The 25,914-nt window shown below is 38.7% G+C and overlaps 1 long non-coding RNA gene across 5 annotated transcripts in view; it reads left to right on the top strand.

Annotated features, from left to right (window-relative positions):
• LOC121135237 overlaps positions 1-20,027 on the top strand; it is a 39,944-nt gene extending 19,917 nt beyond the window's left edge. For 4 of the 5 annotated variants that reach the window (XR_005872439.1, XR_005872437.1, XR_005872440.1 and 1 more), the window contains exon 3: positions 7,723-9,454. This is a non-coding gene — a long non-coding RNA (uncharacterized LOC121135237). Of the gene's footprint in view, positions 1-7,722; positions 9,455-18,906 lie in introns of those variants that run through there. The other variant, XR_005872441.1, reaches the window with a different exon arrangement.
• The last annotated feature ends 5,887 nt before the right edge of the window (positions 20,028-25,914 follow it).

The following is a 25,914-nucleotide window of genomic DNA, read 5'->3' as shown; positions in this document are numbered from 1 at the left end:
ATTTTATGTGCATGAGAACTGATTTAATACTATCTATCTTATTATCACATGGAGAAGTAGGCAAAGCTTCATCTTGATGCCTTTCTGTCACTCAGTTTTACTATTTTTTTATTTCAGCATCACTACCAAGGTGTCCAGCATAATGCCCATTTGGGAAGAAAGTTGGTTGAAAAGTATATAACCATACTAACAAATGTTTGACAGTGGGGTAACACTTTTGGCCCACTATTAGTAATTAATCATGGGGAAAGACTTTAATGATTGGATTTTCAGCCTTTCTGTTGAATTAGAAAGATTGGTTTTATTAATAAAGCTACTCACTCGAATCATTCCATAAAGATAACTCCCCACTTGATCTATGGGTGGGAAGAACCAATTAGGTAAGAATGTGATGTAGTTTCTCTTGTTTATATGTTATAGATGAATGACAGGGTGTAACATTATAGGGATTCCTGGTTGAAATAGCTCTAGATACAAAAGAATATAGAAGCCACTAGGCAATGCCAAGGCCTACCCAAAATGGCATCAAATCCAGAGTACCAGAGGTATGACTGCCCGCCATCCTCCAAGCATTTGATGCTAGGAAAGATGAGATTCAAAGCAGGAACTAGTAAAGAATAACCAAGTAGAAAGGATACAGCAAAAGACTTCTAATGCTATGGGGAAATTTTAGATAAATATCAGAGAATCAGTAGCGATTAGAATATGAAAGTTATGAAGCTATTAGAATAAAGAAATCATGAGACAAATTACCAGAGTAGGTAGTAAACCCGCCATTTAGAGACTCATTAGATGCTCATTCATCTTTAAGACAGGATTTTTAAAAACTGAGATCTACCTTGTGTTACCTCTAAAGGATGAGCTAAATGACCTATGAGAGGATTGTATTTAAATGCTAAAATCCATCTGCTAGGATAGAAATTAAATCCAGTAAGCATTCTGCTCAGGAAAAACAAAAAACTCTTTATAAGAGCAAGCTCTATTTGTTCTTGCTTTCTTTATCTTCATCCCTTCCAAATTAAAAAACTAGATCAAGCCTATCTCAAAATAATTTTCTTGATATCAATCTCTAAGAATGGGATTCATGGCCTAATATGCCAAAAATGTCAAACAAACTTCACTAGGCTTCATATTTTTAAAGGTTACCTGAACTTAGGTTGAAAAATACCATAAATCTGCATACAGAGGTATGTGGATGACTAGGAATGACTGTTCTGCTCAGGCAGGGGTATTAGAACACAGTTAGCAGAGAGTTCCTACTCCTGCTGCATAGCAGCCCAAGGAAGATTGGCAATTCACATCAGTTTTAAAAGGTGATCTCATGAGGATGAATGCAATTCGGTGTATTGTATGATTGATAAATATATAAGTAAATAAATTAATTTTTTTTAAAAAAATAGAAAGTGAAAACAAAACTGACATCATTGTAGTCATGTACCACACTGCTTAACTTAGCTGAGGTCATAGGTAGTATTCATTTAATATGTGATTATGGAACTAATTCCACAGCACACAGTTGACCTATAGTTATAATACATTCCCAAAGCTATAGTAACCATCACAAAGCTACACTGTCTATCAATACCTTACCTGGAACTCTAACCTGCTGTTATTAGTAACCTCTATTTCTTTTGCTAGCCAGACGTAATCAACTGCTGAATGACCTTCAAGGTTCAATAAGTAAGTCTTGCTTGTAAAACCTAATTAAATCTTTGTGGGAACTCAACCCACAGTGTTTCAAATCTGAAGTCATTAACCCCTTCCTTGTTCTACCATTTAAAGTTGTAGGAAGCTCTTCTGTGTTTCTGGTGTCTGTTGTAATGAGAGACCCTGGTATAATGCATACATTCTTTGCCTGATATGCATTAGTGCAGGGGAGGGGGAGAATATGAATATATTAGGTAGAGATGAGGTGAAGGTAACACACTGAAACTCAGAGATTTGTCAAATGAAAGAAAATAGCTGAATGAATACGAGGAATTATGGAACTACCTTAAATAATTGGAGAAGAGTGCCTGTTGGAGATGGAACAACATGATAATCCAGAAAACCAGAAGCTGTCCTGGACAGATAAAATTACTATTTTCCTGCCTTGCTATATGGACCATCCTTCTCCTAAAACTAGAAAACAAGTAGAGCTTTGCATATGAGGCACATATGTCTGTGGGTAAACCCCAGGACAAGAAGGTTAACCTTCAGATCAGCAGGGGAATTCATGCAGGCATGATGAAATTTGGCTGCATTTAATCTAAGCATTCTCTAGAGTGTGTAACATAAAATAATAAGTTTATGAGCAAGAACATTAAAGTGTACAATTTGTTCTAACTGTGGGTCTGGACATGAACAAACTTTCTTTTCCTAGCAATGTAATGTTAGATTGGGAGATTACACCTAAAACACAAGAACCTTTAATGCTATTGGAGTAAGCAACTATGCTTAGGTTGGATGACTAGAGAACTTCAAATAATTTCTGAATGGGAAATGGAATTTGTTTTGAATTTACTATTTTAATGCATTGTTCTTTTGGGTTTTAAGCATTGTTCTTTTAAAGAAAGGGGAGTAACATTTGAGATTTCAGTGTTTGGATGTAAGGCTGGTGGACTGGCTGGTTTTGTGTGCTAACTTGACACATGCTAGAGTCACCCGAGAGAAAGGAGCCTCACTTGAGGAAATGTCTCCATGAGATCCAATTGTAAGGCATTTTCTCAATGATCAATGGGGAAGGGCCTAGCCCAATGTGGGTGGAGCTGGTGATCCTGGGTTCTCTAAGAAAGCAGGCTGCGCACACCAGGGGAGCAAGCCAGTAAACAGCACCCCTCCATGGTCTCTGCATCACCTCCTCCATCCAGATTCCTGCCCTGTTGAGTTCCTGTTCTGACTCCCTTCAGTGATGAGCAGCAATGTGAAAGTGTAAGCCAAATAACCCTTTCCTCCCCAACTTGCTTTTTGGTCATGGTGTTTCATCGCTGCAATAGAAACCCTACCTAGGACTGCTAGATTGACATAAATTAGTCATTGTCATTTTGTTCATTTGTTTTATAATTTATTTATTTTTAAGTCATGTGTGTTGTTTCTTGCCTATGCGTAGGTATGCATGAGGGTGTGAGATCCCATGGAACAGGATTTAGACAGTTGTGAGCTGCCATGTGGATGCTGGGAATTGAACTCAGGCCCTTTGGAAGAACAGCAGTGCTCTTAACCCCTGAGGCACCCCTCCAGCCCCTAGCCTTTGTTTCTTTTCTTTTTTTTTCCCTCAATATGTATTTTTAAAATTAGAAACATGCATGCTTCACATGTCAATCTCAGCTCCCTCTCCCACCCCTCCTCCCGTGTCCCTCCACCAGCCCCCCTCTAGCCTTCAACCCAGTCCCCACTTCATTCCCCAGGGAGGGTGAGACCCTCCTTGGGGGGGATCTCCAGAGTCTGTCATTTCATCCAGGGCAGGACCTAGGCTCTTCCCCATGTGTCCAGGCTGAGAGAACATCCCTCCATGTGGAATGGACTCCTAAAGTTCATTCGTACGCAGTAGATCAGTGTTTACCTAGTCTTTGTTTTTAAAGTGCTCATACAGAAGAATATATGAGTCTTCGAAATAAATAATCTAGAATCTGCTATCAGAACAAGTTTGTCTTTGGTGAATGGAAATTTATCTTATATTTATTCAATGGTTCCTCCTTTTGATTTCAGTTATTTACAAACAACATATTATCACATACAACAATAGGAAAGTTTGTGCCCATTTGGATTTTGATGACATTCTAACTGAAACATCTTACAATCTGCATAGTGAATGTCTTAGTTTGTTCCTCTGTTGCTGTGGTAAAACACCAACAAAATACTACTTGGGAAGGAAAGGGTTAACTTTAACTTCAGGCTTTAGGGAAAGCAGGGCAGAAGTCAAAGCAGGAAGTGAAGCAGAGACCATGGAGGAACATCACTAACTGACTTGTCTTTCTGGATCGATTATTAGATAAATTCTTTTTTTTTCTTTTTTAATTTAAATTAGAAACAAGCTTGCTTGACATGTCAATCCCAGCTCCCTCTCACTCCCATCCTCCCCCAAGCCCCACCCAATCCCCACTCCACTCTCAAGGGAGGGTGAAGCCCTTCATGGGGGAACCTCCAAAGTCTGCGATATCATCCCAAGCAGGGCCTAGGCCCTCCTCCATGTGTACAGGCTGAGAGAGCATCCCACCATGTGGGATGGGCACATAAAGTCCATTTGGATGCCAGGGATAAATATTAATCTAGTACCCGAGGCCCTAAAGATTACCCAGGCCTCCTCACTGACATCCATGTATAGGGACCTAGATCAGTCTCATGCTGGTCACTCAGCCATCAGTCTGGGGTGCATAAGCTCCCCCTTGTTCAGGTCAGCTGTTTCTGTGGGTTGCACCCACCTGGTCTTGACCCATTTGCTCATCACTCCTCCCTTTCTGCAAGTGGTTTCCATGAGTTCAGTTCAGTGGTTAGGTGTGAGTGCCTGCCTCTGCTTCCATCAGCCACTGGATGAGTTGAGTTTCTCTCCATTTAGTTTGATGTTGGATGTTGGTTTAGTGTATATTACTTTTATTATTTTCAGGTGTGTTCCTGTTATCCCAGGGCCTTTGTCATGAAGGGGTGCTGGATTTTGTCAAAGGCTTTTTCAGTATCAAGTTAGATGATCATATGGTTTTTCTTTTGCAGTTTGTTTATATGGTGGATTACATTGATAGATTTTCATCTGTTGAACCATCCCTGTATCCCTGGGATGAAGCCTACTTGATTATGGTGGATGATTTTTCTGATGTGTCCTTGGATTGGATTTGCTAGTAATTTATTGAGTATTTTTGCAACAATGTTCATGAGGGATATTGGTCTCTAGTTCTCTTTCTTAGTTGTGCCTTTGTGTGGCATGGGTACCAAAGTAATTGTAGCCTCGTAAAAAGAGTTTGGCAGTGAGCCTCCTGCTTCTATTGTGTGGAATACTTTGAGGATTATTGGTCTTAGCTGCTTTTTGAATTTCTGGTAGAATTCAGAACTGAAGCCATCTGGGCCTCGGCCTTTTTTGGTTGGGAGACTTTTGATGTCTGCTTCTATTTTTAGGGGTTATATGTCTGTTTAAATTACTTATCTATTCTTGATTTAATTTTGGTAAGTGATACCTATTCAGAAAATTGTCCATTTCCTTTAAATTTTAGAATTTTGTGGAGTACAGGTTTTCAAAGTATGACCTGAAGATTCTCTGGATTTCCTCAGTGTCTGTTGTTATGTCCCCCTTTTCATTCCTGATTTTGTAAATTTGCATGTTCTCTCTCTGCCTTTTGGTTAGCTTGGATAAAAGTTTGTCTATCTTGTTGATTTTCTGGAAGGACAAACTCTTTGTTACGTTGATTCTTTGTATTGTTTTCTTTGTTTCAATTTCATTGATTCCAGCCCTCAATTTGATTATTTCCTGGCATGTACTCCTCCATGATGAGTTTGCTTCTTTTTTTTCTAGAGCTTTCAGTTGTGCTGCTAATTCTCTAGTGTGACTATTCTTATCCTGACCATGCCAGTACGTCTAGGACCTGGGCCCTTCTACATCAGTTAGCAATTAAGAAAATGCCCCCCAGAGGCAATTTTTTAGTTGAATTTTCTTCATCCAAAGTATGTCAAGTTGACAACCAAGATTAGCCATCACAATGCAGTTATGAGAAATAAAAAGACATTCCTCATAACTACTTTCTCATTACCATAGATAATGCCAATTAGGAAAAGGTATGTCATTGCACCACCCCTGCTACATATAGACTGTGTGTTTTGAACCTTTATGTAACCTGTTAATATTGTTTGTTCCAAAATACAGCTAGGAAACAGGCAGAAATATTTCTTTAATTCTATGCTCTTGGGCCCAAAGTGCATCTGAGTTTTCTCAGGAAATTAGAAAACTAAAAATTTACAAACTATATGCTTTCTTGTTTAGTTATGGATATATGAAATTTTGCCTTCAAGAGATATAAGAGAGTCTTCACAGAAGTTCACACTACCTGAGCATTATCCATTTATGACAGGACAGAGTAGAAGAGCTGGGAAATTAGAAGCCATGTAGGAGCAGTGGTGACTGACTCTTCATGCAGTGGTAGATGGAAATTGGTGGATAAGTACTTTCATGTTCTCTAGACAAAATCAATATGAGGTGCATGTTGTACATCACAGGTTAGCAACATTTTGGTTAAATTCTTAATAATTTAGTTTGTGTGGTCGACATGGTCTCTTCTGCAATTATTCATTTCAGTGTTCAAAACTGAAGGGAACTACAAACAGTATGGAAATGAATTAACATGGCTGCGCTCCATTAAAAGTATTTGTGAACACTAAAGTTTGAATCTCACTTAATTTTATGTTGCAAAATAGCTCTTTTTTGACATTTGCAAACAGTTACATTCTCAGCTGATGGATTAAAGTTTCCTTCAAAACCTGTTTTATTAAAGTCTTTATCCCTATGGTGGTACTATTGGAAGGTTGTAAGAACTTTAATGAGAGGTTCTTGGGTCATTTTTGACTACAGGGGTGACTGTAGGACCCTAGCCTGAACCCTATCTTTTTGTTTCCTACTTCATGAAGTGTGTCTATTCACTGTGTAATCTCACCTTAATGTATTGCCTTACCAGAGGCCAAGGACAGTGGGAAGATATCATCACAGACTCCAAATCTCTGAAGCGAAATTTAAACTTTTGTCTTTATAAGTTAACTATCATTGTCTCAGATATTTCATTATAGTAACAATTAGCTGACTACTATGACATCGAGTAAGCTGTATACAAACAACCAGGCTGGATTTGAACCACGGATTTAGTTCGACAGCCCTTGTTCCGCACTGTCCCTCAAAATTTCTCTATGGATTCCACAGTTATATCTCGCTGGAACATTTCCCTTACTAGTTTCCTTTTCCTGCTTGTTTAGTTTCCCACCGTATCCAATAAGTGTTCCCTGGAATCAACCCCTCCCCTCCCACACTACCTCTATCCTCCTTCCCCAAACACAGTCCTAGTGCTGGGTCTGAGGTCTGTTTCCCAGAGAACCCAAATTCAGACTCAGTTTAGCTGGTTAATAACCAAGCTGAGTGTTTGTGGGGCTTTGGCATTGTGAAGACCACAGAAAAGGGTCTTGAAATCCTAAAAGTAGGTTCAATTCGTAGTGTAATGGTTTAAAGGATGTATGGGTTAATTTTGATTATTCCAGTCTTCTGAATTGCATCAGAGGCAAAACTGGGAGTGCTAATACCTGCAACGAGCCCAAAGCAGCCATTTCTTCTTCCTGGATGCATCACTCATGCTGAGCTCATCAGCAGTGAGGACAAAACAAGGTTCTTGATAGCAGCAGGTGCTGGTGACTCAGAGTCAGCCGAGCCATGTAACAGTCCACAGGAATCCAGGGGTGTTGGGCGGGATGATAACCATTGCAGCAATCTCTGTAGCCATGGGGATTTAGGAAATGTGTTCCCTTCGCAAAGCTCCCTGCAAATAACCAAAGGACTGAATTATTTCTAGATCAAGAACAGCAGGTGGGTAGACAGGGCATTCATTTTTGGGTCCCATCTCACTCATTTTATGCAGTAATTGCTTTCTCTGCAAATTGAAAAGGCTTTCCTCACCCCGTTCTCTGCTGTTCCAGATGGCTGTACCCTCCCAACCTGGCAGGTTCCTGCCTATTGGCAGTGAGGCTGTGAACTTACTAAGTGCAATGTTTTTCAATCTTCAGGCACAAATGAAGCTGCCCAGATTCTCCGATTAATCAAGGCCTTCTCTGTTGAAACGAGGACTCTGACCTGCGAACTACAAGGAATTCTGAAACTATTTCAAGCTCTAAAATGTTTTACTTATTGCTAAGCGTTTGATTAACCAGACTTAATCTCCTTTAGTTCTATTTGGTATGCAACATGCAACAAAAATATAATTGTAAACATTAAATATATAAAAAGGTGACAATCCCGTACCAGATCTGGATATTTACAAGTTCTCACAAAATCCTTCAAAAATGTGTTTTAATTGTTTTTTTTATTAGCAAGTCTGATCCACTGAGACTCCTTAATTGAGAAGGTAAATCTTAACTCCCTTTCATCATTTTCTCTCTCTTTCAGCTTCCAATGGAAAGAAATTCTCTTTATTAAGATGCAAATTTCAGACTGAGCATCAGTCCCCCCAAAGTAAGCTCTCACTGAGTTCTTTCTGAGCCTAACCCTCTTGAGGGCCTGATTTTCAAATTCAAATACAGGAAGACTATTTGTCAGTGTGGTTTTGGCAGCGTATAATTGCCCCTTGAAGTAAACAAGTTGGCAGTGTTGCAAAAGAGGAAGGGATTCTTATTTAATTTGTATGGGAATTAGGTTCTGCACACAAATCCCTCTGAATGCTAGGGATTCAAATTTTCTGTATGGTTTTTCCAAAGAAAAAGCATCACGAAGCAAGTGAATGCTCTTGGTCACAGGGTCAGGGAAGTGTAGCCATGGCAATAAAAGCCACGGTGCCAGGGAGCAGCCAACCAATGTTCCAGTCTATAAGCATATTGAAATTACTAGTTTAGATTCCACATCCTGCTGGAAAAACATCTTCCTCTTGACCTGTATTTCTCTGGTGCTTTTGGATGTAACAAGACAGGAGTAAGGGGAAGTCTTGCGCAAGCACTGGATGCTCAGATTGTCTTTCTGCCTGTGATAGTCTAGGACCATGTGTTGCAAGCTGAGGTGGAGGAGAACGAAAGGCAGTTTTCCCATCAGTTAGCTGCCAAGCTCTGGCATTCCTTCACCGTGCTGTGTAACTAGAGACAGGAGGTATATTTCATGAGCACATGGGCCACTCACTCACACACACACACACACACACACACACACACACACACACACACACACCTTGTTATAATTTCCCTAAAGGACCATTTTATTAACACATTCCCATCTCTTTTTTGTGGATTTTCTAGAGAGGTTTTCTCTGTGAAGTCCTGGTTGTCCTGGAACTTACTCTGTAGACCAGGCTGGCCTTGATCTAAGGGATCCACATGTTTCTGCCTCCCAAGTGCTGAGATTAAGGGTGTGTACCACCACCACCCAGCAATGATGAAATATTTTCATACATGGATTTATTCTTTGGAAGTAACTTCCTTGTTTTAGTATTATACATATAATTCTGAGATGTATATGGCACCATAACTCCTTAGCTTTTGAATTCAAACAAACTATAATCTTGGTTATAGTTAATAACTTAAAAATGTTTCAAATTAAAAGGAATATACTGTACTAATAATTCCTACTTTACTAGATACAGGTAGAGAGGGGACTAGCAAGGAAATGGACAAAAAGGGCAAACAGCATGATCTATGTGATTGTGTTTAAAGAAAACTACCATTATTTCATTTAACCTGACCTATCTGCCATGAAGGTTCAACATATATGTTAATTCTGTGAAATTATAATCAAATAAACTTATGATCAAGTAAATTCTGTATTTGAGAATATGGGAATGAAATTCATCAGAAAGTTCAGGATTTTATCCATTTGGCCATTGGAGATTTTATGCCATTTCTCCAAGTTCCACTTTGCTTTCGTCACAACATCTGTGCTCTTCCTCTTGGGAGACTAATAACTTCCTTAATGAAATAGGTTTCTATTTATCTAGAAGAAAATGTGTAAAGACACAGAAACATAAAAATCACCACACCATGACAAAGTACAGAAAGGGGGACACTCATAAACAGACCAAAAATTTGGAAAGCAAATTTGGCTATTTTATCATAAGACAGCATGGAGTATAATTAAAAGATCACTACTTTTTCCAGAAAATTATTGTGTAGAAGCAACTTGACAGACAAGGGAACAAAAATAAAATATGAACAAGATTAAAAAATGTACACTGTAACACTGTGAATGTGAAGAATGCTGGAAACAATTTAAATGTTCATTATTAGGCTAAATAAATTATGGTCAAATCACATAATAACATAAATCTTATCAAGAAATCTGATTACATGCCCTGATCATATAGAGGTCTTCAGGATACATATATATCATATAAATAGGCATATAATATATGCATATGCCTTTTTTACAATGAGAAATGAACAGGCACTTTTGTTGGCAGAGAAGAAAATTCAATTTACACTTCATAATCTTCTGAGCTGCTTGTATTTGCTCTTTGGGAATGACAATAATAAGGATAATAAGAAAATAAAAACCAAAAGAGGAGAAAGGAAAAGCAAATTGTTATGATTTTGTCCTACTGTTTCTTCTGAACGGGAGCTATGCTGCTTTAGAAGAGGTCAACTCTCCATTCCTTGATGCACCCTCAATATTTGTGCCCATGCTTAGATTATCTGGACTCATCATCATGATCTTTGTACTCTGAGTCAATGTAAAGAGCTCATAGAACTTCTCATGGGACACATGGTTCATACATTTGTATCCAAATCCCACACCCCTATCAGAGGTATCTAGATGAGAAGGCACTTCATTTATCCATTTCAATCTTCATGGTTTTTTTCCAAGTGTAAGATTATCAAGGCCTGATGAATGAGTCAGGATTCACCCCTGACACAGGAACCTCTCTCAAAAATATATATAAACCAAGACTGTAGCTCCTACTCATCCTTAACAGAATTGTAAATCTTTTCACATGGCTTCCAAGAGAAGATCTCCTGCATTCCCAGTTTCCCAGTTGTCTTAGCTGCTCTCCTCTGGGCTTTATCCAGCTCCACTATAAGTTTTTTGAGAGATTTCAGAATCAGAATTACAAATAACTTTCTCCCCATGGTCATGCAAAGATATTTTTTTGCTTTTGTTTTTGTTTTCCAAACAGGGTTTCTCTGTAGTTTTGGAGCCTATCCTGGAACTCATTCTGTAGACCATGCTGGCCTCGAACTCACAGAGATCCATCTGCCTCTGCCTCCCGAGTGCTAGGATTAAAGGTGTGCGCCAGCACCACCTAGCTTGTGCAAGGATTTTATCCAGTGTTCTGTTCTGTATCTGTTACCTTTGGTGTTGACAAATCCCACTATGTGTCAGGTATAGAAACTAGTTATCAAACCCCATTTGACCATTCTTTGCCTTCTGTAAGAAATAAAAACCTCCAGCTGAAAGTGGAAGCTGTTCAGAAGTTTCCAAATCATAGAATCCCAAAGTAGACCTGAAAGTGTCATTAGATATTACCTTGTGCAAACTCTCATTTTATTAATTGGGCAAACTAAATCCCAGAGATCTTAAACAAGAAATCCAAATTTAAAACCCCAAATTCCAGATTGGGAGAGGGGGTTGTAGGGAGTGAAAGAAAGGGATAAATAATATAATCTCAAAAAATAAATAATTTTAAAATCCAGAATTTCATGTCTGACCTCTTGTTCTGCATGTGTGTGCAGGACATATATTCAAAAATATTTCATAGCTATATATAGCAACAGTTAGTAATCCACTCAAGTATTGGGGCAGGGTCCTAAGGAAAGTCATGACATGGTAAAGTGTAGCTATTTACTTGCTAAGTCAAGGAGTAGCTTCTGAGATCCTGAGACAAGGGCCTGTGTTTTTTCAGTTGCTGTTGAAGGATTTATAGAGCTCAAAATAATACCTTTTGATCAGCCAATATAGGTATTTCAATATATTAGTAACAGTCATCTACATGGTGTCCTGGGTATGTAGCAGTGTGTCTGTAGAGTGCTTTGGTTTAATTTATATAAAATTTAGGTATGGTTTATTTGTATTTGTATGTTTTCATGTGAGAAGACTCAGAGTTCCTGGAAAAAATGATATTTTAAATCTTTCAAAATGTAGGCATCATAAAAGTGACTTTTAGGTGCTCCAAAAGCAACACAGAGTAAACCCAGAATCTGTCTCCTACATCCCATGGCATCAGTGCAATGTAGACTTTTAATATCAGTCATAAAAATGAAATATTTCAATTGCAAAATAGATGCATCTACACAGCATCTGTGAGCACTCTAAAAATGCATGAGCTGCTGCTCATCATCTTCAAGAAAAGGGAGCCACAGTAATACTCTGCTCTGCACAGCAGGTTTGTAATTGGGATTAGTGCAGTCTAAAAGCAGCTAAGTAGCCCTTGTCAGGAAGACTAGCAGGAGACTGCTTGATGGAAGCCATTTTGGATAAGTTACCTAATCAACACAATTCCTCCTTTCTCAAAGAAGGGAAATAAGGAATACCAAATTACCAAGTGGCAGGAGTGTGTGTGTGTGTGTGAGAGAGAGAGAGATAGAGAGAGACAGAGACAGAGACAGAGACAGAGAGTGTAGTAAAAGGATTCTTTGTGCTCTTGTGCTGTTTCCTTCTTTCCATTTTCTCAGGAGGTAGTCCATGAGACAAAGCATATGTGAAAGCTAAATACTAGGATGTACAGAAATGTTCCACCCCCTTCTTTACCCCAAACCAAAACATCTCTTTCACAGCTGGAAATCACAACATTTAGTCCTGCCTTTGAGAGGCCCCAGATAAAGCAAAGTTATTACTGTAAAACCTCAAGTACTTATATCCTTTTTTCCCATGAAAAATGAAGTTTAGTGTGTCACAAAATTTTATTTTCTTGTCTGTTTTTAACAAGTCTTTCAAAAATATCAAGTGAATTGACTGTCGATTTCCAAAGAAAAATCTTTTTGAAAATTAAACAGACTACATAGAGGCATAGGATGGATTCAAAAGAATAATTGTCAGATGTATTAATGAATTAAAAGATTAACTTTTTGCATTGCTTAAATATCAATAAAGCTGTTTAAATCATTTCTCCAAACTTAAATATATGAACTAGAGGCTTCTGATGTCACATGTCACATTCTGTCTGCATCAGAGTTCAGTCTAAAAACAAAATCATTACACACACACACACACACACACACACACACACACACACAAATGCGTGAATGGACAGGGTATTTGACTTCATGTGTATTTGTGAAAGCTAGTAAAAAAAATCTGGTAAGGTTATTGTCTTTGCCTATGTTCCTGATTAAAGGCCTCAGCACAGAGGGTAGAGGTAGGGAAGGGGAATATGCATTGAGGCAAGGCAAGAGTGTGATGCAGTCAAGGACAGCTGAAACTCACCGTACTAGTAGAAGCAAGGGAGTCTTCTAACCCTATACACCCAACCTAGGAGTGGAAGCAGCTCAAAAGGAGTCAGGAACACGAGAGCTCTTTGCACCCAATTAGGTCTCACTCCAACTGAGTCAGCAGACCAGTGATGAGGATTGTACACTATGTTCCATCATGGCTATTCTTTTGCCAACTTTCCAAATCTCATCTAAGAACCTCTCTTGTGGTTAACCTAGCCGTGTGTGTGTGTGTAAAACGTCTGGAAAATATGCTCAGACTCCAAGACTCCAAGTTAACACTTTACAAAGGCATCACAGTAATGTCACTGTATTTTAGGAAAGGGAGAGATACATTAACACATTGCTGAGAATTAAATCCTAAAAAGTGGGATTAACACACTTGTCTGTCTTGTGAAGAAGAGGACAGGGTGCTACAAGAAGACATTAGAAAGCACTGAAGTGTTGTGGCGTTGTTACTGCAATATGTTTCTCTTACATTGCAGTGTTAGTATTCCTATATCAAGAGATGAGGCCTATGTTCACTTCCCCAAAATCAGGACAGGACTGTAACTCTGAGAGACGTGACACTGCATACCTTCTGAGCTAGGATACAGATAATGCATATCCAGTGGGCTCCTGCTTTCATTCTGGAAAGTCTCAACATTATATTGCTCCTTATATTACAAGGAAACTCAGCCTAGTAGGGCTAATCTGTCTGTATGAGCTATCTAATATATCTATCTAGCTAAGATCTTACTATTAGCTAATGAATCTGTATCAGTCCCTGCAACTGATGTTAAATGGAGCACAGAAAGAAAAGAGCTCACAAAGTCTTACCCAAATAACAAACATGAATACAATTGTTTCCATTACTTCATGTCACCAAGTTTAGGGAGTATTTGTTATACAACTAGAATAACTGAGACAGTCAGCTTTCCAGATTAATAAATGCAATATAATGATAGGTATATATTGTTTTCTTAAAGTATACATAATTATCTGTCATTTTAATCAACTTTTATGCAAGTAATTATTTTCTTAAAGACTTATTTTAGTTTTAATTATGTGTATGTGTGTGTGTCTGTGTGAGAATATGTCCACATGTGTGCAGGTGCAACAAAAGGCAGCATTCCCTGGACCCCTGGAGTTAGTTATATGTGGTTTGGGCTACCAGACTTGGGTGCTGGGAACAGGATTTGGGTCTTCTATAACCGACATGCTCTTAACCCTGAAGCCATTTCTCCAGTCTCAAAAAATAGTATTTTCTTAATTTTGATCCTAGAGATAGTTATACATTTGTATACAGTTGTAAAAGGTAATGCACAGTTCCCATGCAATCTTTGCCTAACTTCTCTCATCATACATTTGCCACTAATTATAGCAAAGTGTCACATATATGAAATTTTCATTGATACAAACCACCAATCTTACTCAGGTTTTGTCTATTTTATAAATGGATGCTGCATTGTGTGTGTGTGTGTGTGTGTGTGTGTGTGTGTGAGCGCGATTCTATGTATTTTTACCACTAGCATAGCTTCAGTTATTCACAACTCCAGTCAAGACACAGTGATCCTCCTGTCTCTGATGCTTACCCAGCTCCAGCACTAGGATTATATGTGTGTGGGTATAGCCACACTTGGATTGTTTTTATGCAGACACTTTGGAACCAAACTCTGAGCCTCGTGCTTTCCCAGCAAGCATGCTTACACACTGAGCCATCTATCTCCCCAGCCCTGGCTTGCTTTTCTTAGAAAGCACTTCTGATATCTACGAAGAAACAGAATGCACTGCTTCACTCCCAAAAAAGACTTAAATGTGTTTTCTATCATATACTTTAAGTGCATGGAGAATTAAAAATATGCAGACGATTAAATCTGGAATACGATTAAAAATAAAATACATAAGGTCTCTCACAATTGACTTGCAAATTGGTCTGTGCCTTTGTGGAGTTAAGAGGGAGCTATGCTAAGTTATTTGGTTCACAACAGTCTTAAGAAAATAATGAAGCAGTAGCTCAGAGATCTCCAAAATGATTCTGAGGATAGAGTAGAAATTCCTCCTATGGTACCAAGGTTATGTGGTTACTGTAAGTGAAACAGGTTGGCAATAAGACAATAACAGATACAGGTTGAAGCTTTGTTAGAATAGAAAGCACAGGACAGATTAAAGGAACAGCTACTGTTCATCCTCATCTAATAACAGGAAGTGGCAAACAAAGGCCTCATGCTACAGATTTCCCATTTTTTTTTAAAGAGCAACTGTCGACTTGAACTTTAATGAGTCATTGCTTCAGTTTTATGATGCTAGCAATTATATCAGTAACTTAAAAGAACATGCAGTAGTTCAGAGGTGCTCTCCCACCACAAGTTTAAAATCTCTAATTTGGAACATCAAATGCAAGGCAATCCATGTACATATGACTCCCATCAATGTAGCTTTGGTTCAGTACCAGTGAGATGACGGTTATACTCTCAGACCCACACATAAGATGTGAAATCTTGTTAAAAGTAGTGTCACAGTGCCCTCACAGATTCTGACGATATTTCTTTAAAATGAAACAAAGAAAGAGCTAAGTATGCTTTGGGGGGATGCAATGTGTTCAACATCCTTAGTCATTAGGGACTCATCAAACAAAAACCACAATCAGATCAAATTACACACCAGAGTGGTACAAATCAAAAGCAGCAGGTGTTGGTGAAGATGTGGAGCAACTGGAATGTTCCCATTGCTAACACACATGTCAAATTGCCCATTCTTATTGTTTCTAATATTGCTTAACATAGTCTTTCATCATGACGAAGAAATTTCACTTGTACATATCTATTACCCAAAACAGACAAATGCATATGTTACAAAAGAACTTGTACATGTGTTTTCAGAATGACTTTATTCAAATTAACTATTAACTGAAAATATTTCATATGTTCATCAACAGAAAAGTAAAAAACCAAAAATCTTTATAGTATATTTATAGAATGAATGAGCAATAAAAAGAACAGAATAGACTGCATCTATCAACGTAGATTCATTTTAAAGAATAGGTTTGAAAAACCTAAACAAAAAAATGCTTACAACATAATTCCAATTATTTGAGGTTCAAGAATAAGCTAAGCAGACTTATTAAAAACTGACTGCTATTAGTAGATTTGCATTCTGTTGGATCAGACTTGTATTTCCCTCTATAAACTCTGAGGCAAGAAATTTTCTAATTCAAGACCAATAAGAGTAACTTAGAAAGATCTTGGTGCACATTTTTAAGAAGACGTGAGACTGTAACTCCAGGGTAGAGTTATATGCATGAAGTCTCAGGTTTAATCCCCAGAACTGAAAACATAAATAGATGCACAAATAAATAAGCAAAAATCCCTCCTACCATGTAGGCAGGAGAACTGATCAGAAAGAGGGTGAGAGATAATTCTAAGAGATGAAAACATTGTATTTTCTCAACTGGTTGGTGGTTGTGTGGCATTATATGTTTATTAAAGTTCTCCAAACCATACATGTAAGATTTTGTGCATTTTAATGTGCGTAAATAGATCTCAATAATATACTAAAGTGATTTGGGAAGAATGAAAGCAGACAAGGGTGCTTCTGACATACAAGGAAGCAATACTACCCTACGTGTTTCCATGTTACCCATAAATACATGTACTAGGCTAATTACACACAAAAAATGACAAAGTTTGCATATACAATAGCCTAAAGAGAAAATCCTTTTGTCCCCTGAAGAGTTCTATTATACAAAGAGGCATTACATGCTGCCAGAAAAGAAAAAAATGACTTTACTAACATACATTCAAATTTCAACCCTCCCAACCATTAGCTGAATATGTCTTGTGCAAATTACTGTTCTAAGTCTCTTACAATGTATCTGTAAAATGACATATGAGTCAGAGTAGTGGTGCAGGTCTTTAATCCCAGTACTCAAGAGGCAGAGACAAGGGATATCTGAGTCTGAGGCCAGTCTGATTTAGAGAGAGTTCCAGGACAGTCAGGGCTACACAGAGAAACCCTGTCTTGAAAAACCAAAATAAATAAACCAGCGTCTGAGACCTTTAGATGAGGCCTAGGATTATGGGCAGGGTTGGTGTCTTAAGCTCTTCTTATACTGTGATAAAATATCCTGACAAAAACAACTTAAGGGAGAAAGGGCTTGTTCCACATCACAGTTCAAGGGTACAGTCCATCATGGTGGGGAAGTCAAATCAGGAGGTGCTTAACACAGCTAGTGGAGAAGCAGAGAGCAATGAATACATGCAAAGCTCACTTTCTCCTTGTATTAAACTATCTAGGAGCTGGACCTATCTAACCACAGTGGCAGGCCCTTCACCAAAATTTAACTTAACAAGATAATCTCTCACTGGCATGGCCAAAGGCTAACCTGGATAACCTTTCAGTGTGCCAAGAGGCTTGTCCCTAGGTGGCTTTGGATCCTGTCAAGTTGACAGTTAACCCTAAACATCAGATCTGACCTAGAGACGTAAAGTATGGCCAGGAAATGTTTTAATAGTTATAATAACAATCTGTTTGAAGCATTACTATATTAAGTTCTTTCTCCACTAGCACAGCAACACGCACAGATTGAAATATTCAATATATTTTAGCATTTCATCCTATAGATATACAGGGACAACATGTCTAGACATCTACCCTTAAGGCTTTTCTAATACCTTATTTTAAAGATCCTTTCACCAATGTAGGAGCTCCTGTAGGAGTATCTTACTGAAGGAGTATCTTACTGTGTGTGTGTGTGTGTGTGTGTGTGTGTGTGTGTGTGTGTGTGTGAAAACAATTAGTGAAAAAAAGAGGCTATGAATTTGAAGGACATTGGGGAGGGGTATGTTGGAAAGTTTTAAGGGAGGAAAAGGAAGGGAAATACATTGTAATATAATATAATATGAAAAATAAATGAAAATGTGTATTTCCTTAGAGATACATAAGATGGACAGGTTATAGGGCCATTTTCCTAGAGGGATTTAGGAGAAAGCATTGCTAAAGGAGGACATGTCACACAAGGGTCCCTTTTAGCAAGTAAATGAAAGAAAAATATTTTGCTTAACTGAAGATAGGAGTTTAGAACATCAGACTTTCTATTTATTTGATAAAACACCATGACCAGAAGCAATGTGGTAGTGGTAGGGGCATTATTTCAGCTTACAGTTCAACATCAAAATCCCCTATGGAAGGAAGTCAGCACAGGAACTCAAACAGGGCAGGATCCTAGAGGCAGGAGCTGATGCAGAGGCCATGGAGGTTTGCTGCTTACTGGCTTGCTTAGTCGGCTTTCTTATAGAACCCAGGACCACCAGCCCAGGGATGGCACAACATACAATAGGCTTATTTACAAAACACCCCAAAGGCTTGGCTGCTTACAGGATGATCTTCTGGAGGTGTTTTCTCAGTTGAGGCTCCCTCTTCCAGCTTGTGTTAAACCGACATAAATCTAACCAGCACATTGGGCCTAGCTTCTGTCAAACCAAAGTAACTCTATAGGCCTAAATTGCAGAATTCATAGTCTCCAGATTAAAGCAGAAAACAACTACTGAGTATGTTGCACCCAGATTGTTTCTTTGCATAAATTGTTCTATATTCCAACTCCTCTGATCTTGGCATTCAGAGTGGGAAAGACCAGGTAGATGCCGTTGGCTTCCATGGGATCAGACTGGAACCTAGAATTAGCACTAGCTTACAGAGTCTATGTAAAATAATCCACTCTGAGGGAGACATAGTTCCTAAGGAAACTTGGGATAGTCTAGGGAAGTGGCAGTGGGTACTGGGCAAGCTGAAAAAAATAGCAAACGTTGACTCAAAAGAACACAGGGCAGAGTCACAGAAAGCTACAAAATGCTCTTTTCTCCTTTTTAGGTTCTGAAGTGACTTTGTATTTGGAGCTCAGTGACCTTTTCTGTGATCCCATTATTCAGCTCATCTCAACAACATTTCAGAGCAGCAGAGAGAGTATCAATTCATTTCCTCATTAATGACCTCTTCTGTATTGGGCCGTATTTCTCAATAGTCCCTGATTTTTCTGTGAAAGTCAGCAAGAAGCTAGAACAGATACTTACGAACATCATTCTGGGGTACATTCTTTTTCACTTATGAAAGTTAAGAGATAAGGATGGCTTCTTACAAATACCATGGAAAAGCAACTGTTATCTCAAGATACATACAGGAATCGTTAAGACACTGAAAAGTAGAGCCACTCAACTTTTAGTTTACTTACATGCTGCCACAACAAAGACTTTACTTGTGCATAAAACCACCTTACTAGGGAAGAACGAGGACCAAATACCAATGTAAAAATTGTTTTATGCCTCAAGTTGATTTTAGAAAATTTCCAGTCTGTCACATATGCAGCTTTCCTATGTTTAAAAAAATACATATTTCTATATTCAATATCAATGTTTCACAAAAGGCTTTTTGTTTTATACATATTTCATCTAATTTCTGTGCATATAGTCTTTGTAAATTCTGACAGTTGTCTTTTCTATTTTGATTTGTATCTTTGGAAATCAGGGGTTTTGTTTGTTTTGTGTAGTGTTTTATTTTTTGAGTCAGGGTTTCTCTGTGTTACAGTCCTAACTGTCCTAGGACTAGCTCTGTAGACCAGGCTGACCTCGAACTCACAAAGATCTGCCTGCCAAGTGCTGGGATTAAAGGTGTGTGCCACCACCACTCAGCTGAAAATCAGTTTTTAGTCATGTTTGCCTTTCAGTTAGTTCCAAATATTCTTCTGCTGTGTATACATCTTAATACAGTAAAAATGGAAACAAACACCTTTGTTTTAGCCATGGCACTGTGCTACACAAAAGTTGATTTCATGTTATATCACAAAACTACTGTATCCTCAATGTTGCCCTTTCTGTTGAATCTTATACAGAATTAATAGTAACATTGTGTATTCCTTTTGACAGATGAACTTCTACTAACTTCATGGTGAGACTATGTATTGGGTACAAATAAAATTAACTCATCATTGGGATTAACAGATGTTTCCCTTATTTGAAGGATCCAATGTAACTAGTAGAAAATCCATCTTATTTATTGTTTTGTTGATGTCCTTCTGCTAATGGGTTAAATATGTACAGATAAAAATTTGGAATAAAAATAGAATTATGTAAATTTGAACATGCTCAATAGCCAAAGAAGACTAGAAATGATGGGTCAATATCCTGGTGCATTGTCATGTAATTCAAACAATGATGCAGCACCAGCTTGTAATTTTTCCATGCTGCAAACAAGCCTTTCTCTTGAAGCTGAACAGGAAACAATTTCTTATGTTCCTTGGGTTTTGTAATATGTGCAGGAATATATGGGTACAGAGGAGGTTCAAAATTTGGTCTCCACCAGTTACCAATGCAGTTATCAATGACCCAGTCTTGCAAACTCCATCTCGACAATCCAGTATCTCTGTCATTTATAGTTTTAGAAATAATGAAGCCGTCTCTGTGAGCACAGCTTATTCACATAGAAGAATTGTAGAGAATTTTTGTTTTTCTCTTGTTCCCTAAATTGCTGCCTCCTTCCTGTTTGAAGAGCAAAGTTAATATGAACTAGATAGTGGTGCAAACATGTGACAGTGTTCAGTAGTTCGCTCTACTCATGTTTTTTGTACGACATTAAAAAGGTGAACTTCCCATTTATTATAAATAATAAAAATGTTGGGTATTTGCGTCCTATACTAAGTGACGAAATGACACCAGCAAGAGCATTTAAGCTATTCTTCACATTGAGGACTGACAAACTACTGTCATCAGGCTGTTTTACTGGAGCACACACATTTTCTTTATGAGAATTGTCTATGGTTGCAGCAGAAACCATATGGCACACAAAGCCTAAAACATTTCCATGTGGCACAGTAATTATTTAAATATTATTAAAGACACTGTTCTCTGAACACTGCTTGGAAGCCTTCATGCTCAGCATGTAATTTATAAACACTGTTTTCACCACAGCACTATTGATACTTTGCAGCTGGGTTCTTTTTGTAGCAGAGGAACTGGCCTGAGCACTGAGCAACGCTTATCAGCACATGTGTTCTTTATTCACCAGGTACCAGATTTACCCTCTCATAGGCAATGATCAAAAGCATCTGTAGATATTTCAAAATACCTCTTCTGGGCAAAATCACTCTAGCTGAGGATCACTTACCTAATTTATAATCCCACACTGTCTCATATATTGTGGCCATTTAAGATTTTGTTATTTTTTAACTATGTTTTTGTATATCTAAGTGTGGGTTAGGGGTTGCCTGTGGAGGACAGAAAAAGGCTATCTTTCAATCCATTGAAGCTGGAGTTGCTGTTAGTTGTGAGTCACTTGATATGGTGCAGGGGACCAAACTTGTGTCCTCTTGAAGAACAGGAAGCATTCTTAATCACTGAGCCATCTCTCTAGCACTAATTATATACATCTTGAGGCTGAGACTTAATGCTATCTGAGTTCAGTGATCACAGGGATAAGATTCTTTGAGGAAAAGCATAAAGTTCCTGTTGGTTGTTTTTACCCTGAGACAAGCTATTAGGACTTCTAGGTTGCTTTTCTCTGTTGACTGAGTGGTCAAGTGTCTAAATTAGGGTTACTATTGCTGTGATGAAACACCATGACCAAAGCAACTTGGGGAGAAAAGGGTTTATCTGGCTTTTATTTCCATATTTCTGTCCATCATCAAAGAAAGTCAGGACAGGAGCTCAAACAGGGCAGGAACTTGGAGGCAGGAACTGATGCAGAGGCCATGGTGGGGTGCTGCTTACTAGCCTGCTCACCCCGTCTTGCTCAGCCTGCTTTCTTACAGAAGCCAGAACCAGCAGCCCAGGGGTAGCCCCACTCACAAAGGACTGTCACACCCCCATCAATCACTAATGCCCTACAGGTTTGCCTACAACCCGATCTTATGAAGGCATTGTCTTAATTGAGGTTCTCTCCTCTCAGATGACTTTAACTTGTGTCAAACTTGACACAAAACTGTCCAGCACACCAAGTTCAGCTAAAAGCAAATAAATTATATTCTAAATTTTTAATTCTTATTGTGACTTGGATATGAGGTGTCTCCCCAAAAGGCTCATATGTCAAAAACTTGATTGTCAGCCAGTGGGCCTTAAGAAAAACTGAGTCATAAGGATTCTGAGTGAATCAGTGGGTTAATCCACTCTTGTATTAGTCTGATAGCATTTCTGGGATGTGGTGGGCACTCTCAGTGGTGAGGTATATTTGGAGGAATTAGGACACTGGAGTGTGTCCTTGGAGGATATATTTATTTCCAGGCTCCTTTCTGTCTCTTTCCTCTTCCCAGTAGCAATGAAGAGAGTAGGTCTGATCAATCATACTCTTGCCATGCTCTCTGTCTCACACAGACTTGAAATCAATGGAGCCAGTTGATGAAAACATGAGCCAAAATAGATCCTTCCTCCTTTAAGTTATTATCTCAGGTATTTGCTTAAAGTGATGAAAATCTACCTAACCCACTGTGGTAGTTTGAATGTAATTGGCTGCTGAAATCTCATAGGAGGCGTGGCTTTGCTGAAGGTATGGCCTTGTTGGAGTAGGTATAGCCTTGTTGGAGGAAGTAGGTCACTGTGGGGAAGGGCTTTGAGGTTTTCTTTGCTCAAGATACTGTTCAGTGTCTCAGTTGACTTCCTGTTGCCTGCAAGATGTAGGACTCTCAACTCTAGCACCAAGTCTGCCTGCATGTTGCCATGGTCCCCACTATGGTGATAATGGACTGAATCTCTGAAACTGTAAGCAAGCCCCAATTAAATGTTTCCTTTATAAGAGTTCCTGTGGTCATGGTGCCTTGTTACAGCAATAAAAACCCTAAGATACACACATTATCATTCTATGACAATTATCAGTAGCTCCTATAGAGCCCTGCCCCAAACAAACACGTTATTTCAATAAAGCATATATTATAATTTACTTGGTATTTCGTTAGTTGATGCTTTCCTTGGACTACCTCTGTAAACATTTGGAATTTTAGAGACATGAGAAATAATTTGAAGTAATAGGAGAGTTTCCTCAGAATCTGTTGTTTGCAATCACTTCTACAACCATTTTTTTATTAGATTGATTGTTGAGAAAAGTAATTCATAGACAGTTCTCATGATTACTCAGTGGGCTAGAGAATTTGGCTTGAAACTAAATTTCCAGGAGCATAACTCAAACCATTTCTTAAAACAGACTTGATGAATTATTGCCAGTAATTACTAGAGGAAGCTTACAGTGCCAATATCCTGCATGGCAGGAATTCAATGTAGCAATCACCGGGAAGCTGCTGTCATTATCATGAGTCTTGCAGAAGACAGCATCTCATTCACAGAACTAGGCAGTTTTGCACAGTAACCCTGAGTAGTGCTGCTAGTGAATTTTTAATTTTAATTTGGAATGCTGGACTCAGATGTGGAGATTTTCTTACGGTGTTTATTTTAAGGTGTTTATAAATCCACCTTAAAATATTTCATTGCCTGGAAACAATGTTTATTTTACTTATGAAGATGGCATTGGGGGTGACAAGATTCAGAAAGGACTCATAATCTGTGTTCTATTACTCGCATCATCTCAGTAAGACTCTTCTCCCCCCACCCCCTTTCCTTTGATGTTGATCCTAGGTCTCTGTAACCCAAGACAGCCTACAACTCACTTGATACCTTAAGCTGGCCTCAAACTTGTAGCGATCCTCCTGCCTCAGCCTTCCAAGTGCTGGAATTACAGTTATGAGTTACCACATCCAGCTGCCATACCCCTTTCACCCAGTCTATAAAGTTTCTCCAAGTCTGCAACATAAATGTTATGCTCTCAGTAGCATAATTGCCACTAATTAATTGACATTGCTCATGTAAAACACCAAATTTGAGAATGGTTGGAAAAATGAGAAAGTGCAGACGGGTGGCTCTTTTTAAAGTTTGAAGTTGAAAGGGAAGTTGAAGTTTGCCAATAAGTTTTAATAATTTGAGGGCTGGAGATACGGCTCAGCAGTTAAGAGGGCGTACTGTTCTTCCAGAGGACAGAAGTTTGGTACCCAACACCTACGGAAGGCAGCTTGTAACTCCCTATAATCCCATCTTCAGAGAATCCAATTGCTTTTTCTAGCATCTTGGAACATTCACATGTGTGTGCCAACCACATAAATAAAAATAAAACAAATATATTTCTAAACTTTTGATAATTTATTTTAGAAGTCTTCTGAAATTATTTCTTGACAATATATGTAGGTCATAAGAAAAATTAAAGAAAAAATACCCAACAAATTAAACAACATCCTGAAACACATTCATTTAAGGAATATTTGCCATTGATTTTGATCTCAGTTGCAATAAAAATTGTTTTGCCTGATCAAAGGATTGGAAATCAAAACACAAGGATATATTTTAAAAGGTATAAACCATTTTAGGCAAAAATTCCTTATTTGAAAAGTGAAGTGGTCACTGTAGATTTTAATGTTATAGCTGGAATGTGAATCATTTTTAACATTTATCTACAAGTGGCTAATTTCATCCCTGTGAAATAAAGCAGGTGGTTCAATTCCGCAAGTATTCCTGAGACATCTCTGAAATGAATGCCTGTGATCGGTGTGGCAAGGACTATAGAGAGAACAATCACAGGTCTGTGATTCACTAAGTGAAATAACCTAAGAGATTAGATGTACAGGACAATTATATGAATTGCTACTGGTAAGCTCAAGTCCACGTTCCACTAGCGAAGAAAAAAATGTGTAAGAGGATACAAAAAAAGAAATTTGCTTTGTCTCAGTTTCTAACTGTGCCTCCATGGTGATAAAAAAGAGGCAAATTTAAAACAAATGCATATGTCTAAATTATGCACTGGAATACTTGCAAAGATGACAGGGAAAGGTAATGTTTTCCAATTCTAATGTTTTTTGAAGATATCAAGTCAGATGCAAAGATTTTGGATTTAGGTAACTAGTGTATACTACTTTTAGAGAGGAAAACCAAAAAGAAGCTACCATGGCTATGACGATCCTGTCAGCTACCCGAAAGACTACATTGGAATTGAAATATGCTTTCCTATTTGTGAGACAAAGGTATTTGAATTTTCCCAAGGACTGATGGAAGGCTGAAGATGGTATTCAGTTTTGTTTATCTCTTTTCTTCTAGAGCCTTTCCACACTTCTGTCTGGAAGCTAATCCTGCCACTGTTCCAAGTCCTACCATTAAGTGGACAATAAGTGCATTCTCTATTTCTCCAACTTTCAAGGAACCAATGAGTCACAATTGTTATCCCATATTCATATTTATAAGCGGTATTAGTTACTTCTTTTTTATTATTTAACTTTTTACACATGTCACTCTCAGTTCCCTCCCTCCTCCCCCGACTGCCCAATCCTCCAAGCCCCCCACCCTACTCCACCCCCCTCCGCTCCCCCTGGAAGGCAAGGGCTTCCATGAGGGATTTTCAGAGTCTGTCATATCATCCCGGGTAGGGCCTAGGTCATCCCCCATGTGTCGGTGCCCGGGTTGAGAGAACATACCTCCATGTGGAATGGGTTCCCAGAGTCCATCTGTGTGCCAGTAATAAATACTGCTCTGCTCTCCAAGGTCCCACAGATTGCCAAGGCCTCTTCTCTGACACCCTGGTAGGGGGGGGGGGGTCTGGATCAGTCCCATGCTAGCCTCTCAGTCATCAATCTGGGGTCCATGGGTTCCCCCTTGTTTAGGTCAGCTGCCTCTGTGGGTTTTGCCAGCCTGGTCTCGATTCCTTTGCTCATCCCTCCTCTTTGCGACTGGGTTCCAGGAGTTCAATTTGGTTTTTAGCTGTGGGTGTCTGCTTCTAATTCTGTCATCCACTGGATGAGGGTTCTAGGATGGCATATAAGGTAGTCATCAATCTCATTATCAGGGGAGGGCTTTTAAGGTCGCC

The sequence above is a fragment of the Mesocricetus auratus genome, unplaced genomic scaffold (genome assembly GCF_017639785.1).
Source record: "Mesocricetus auratus isolate SY011 unplaced genomic scaffold, BCM_Maur_2.0 Super-Scaffold_100033, whole genome shotgun sequence".
NCBI lineage: Eukaryota > Metazoa > Chordata > Mammalia > Rodentia > Cricetidae > Mesocricetus > Mesocricetus auratus.
The sequence above is the reverse complement of the archived record's forward strand: the minus strand, read 5'-3'. Positions and strand labels throughout refer to the sequence as shown.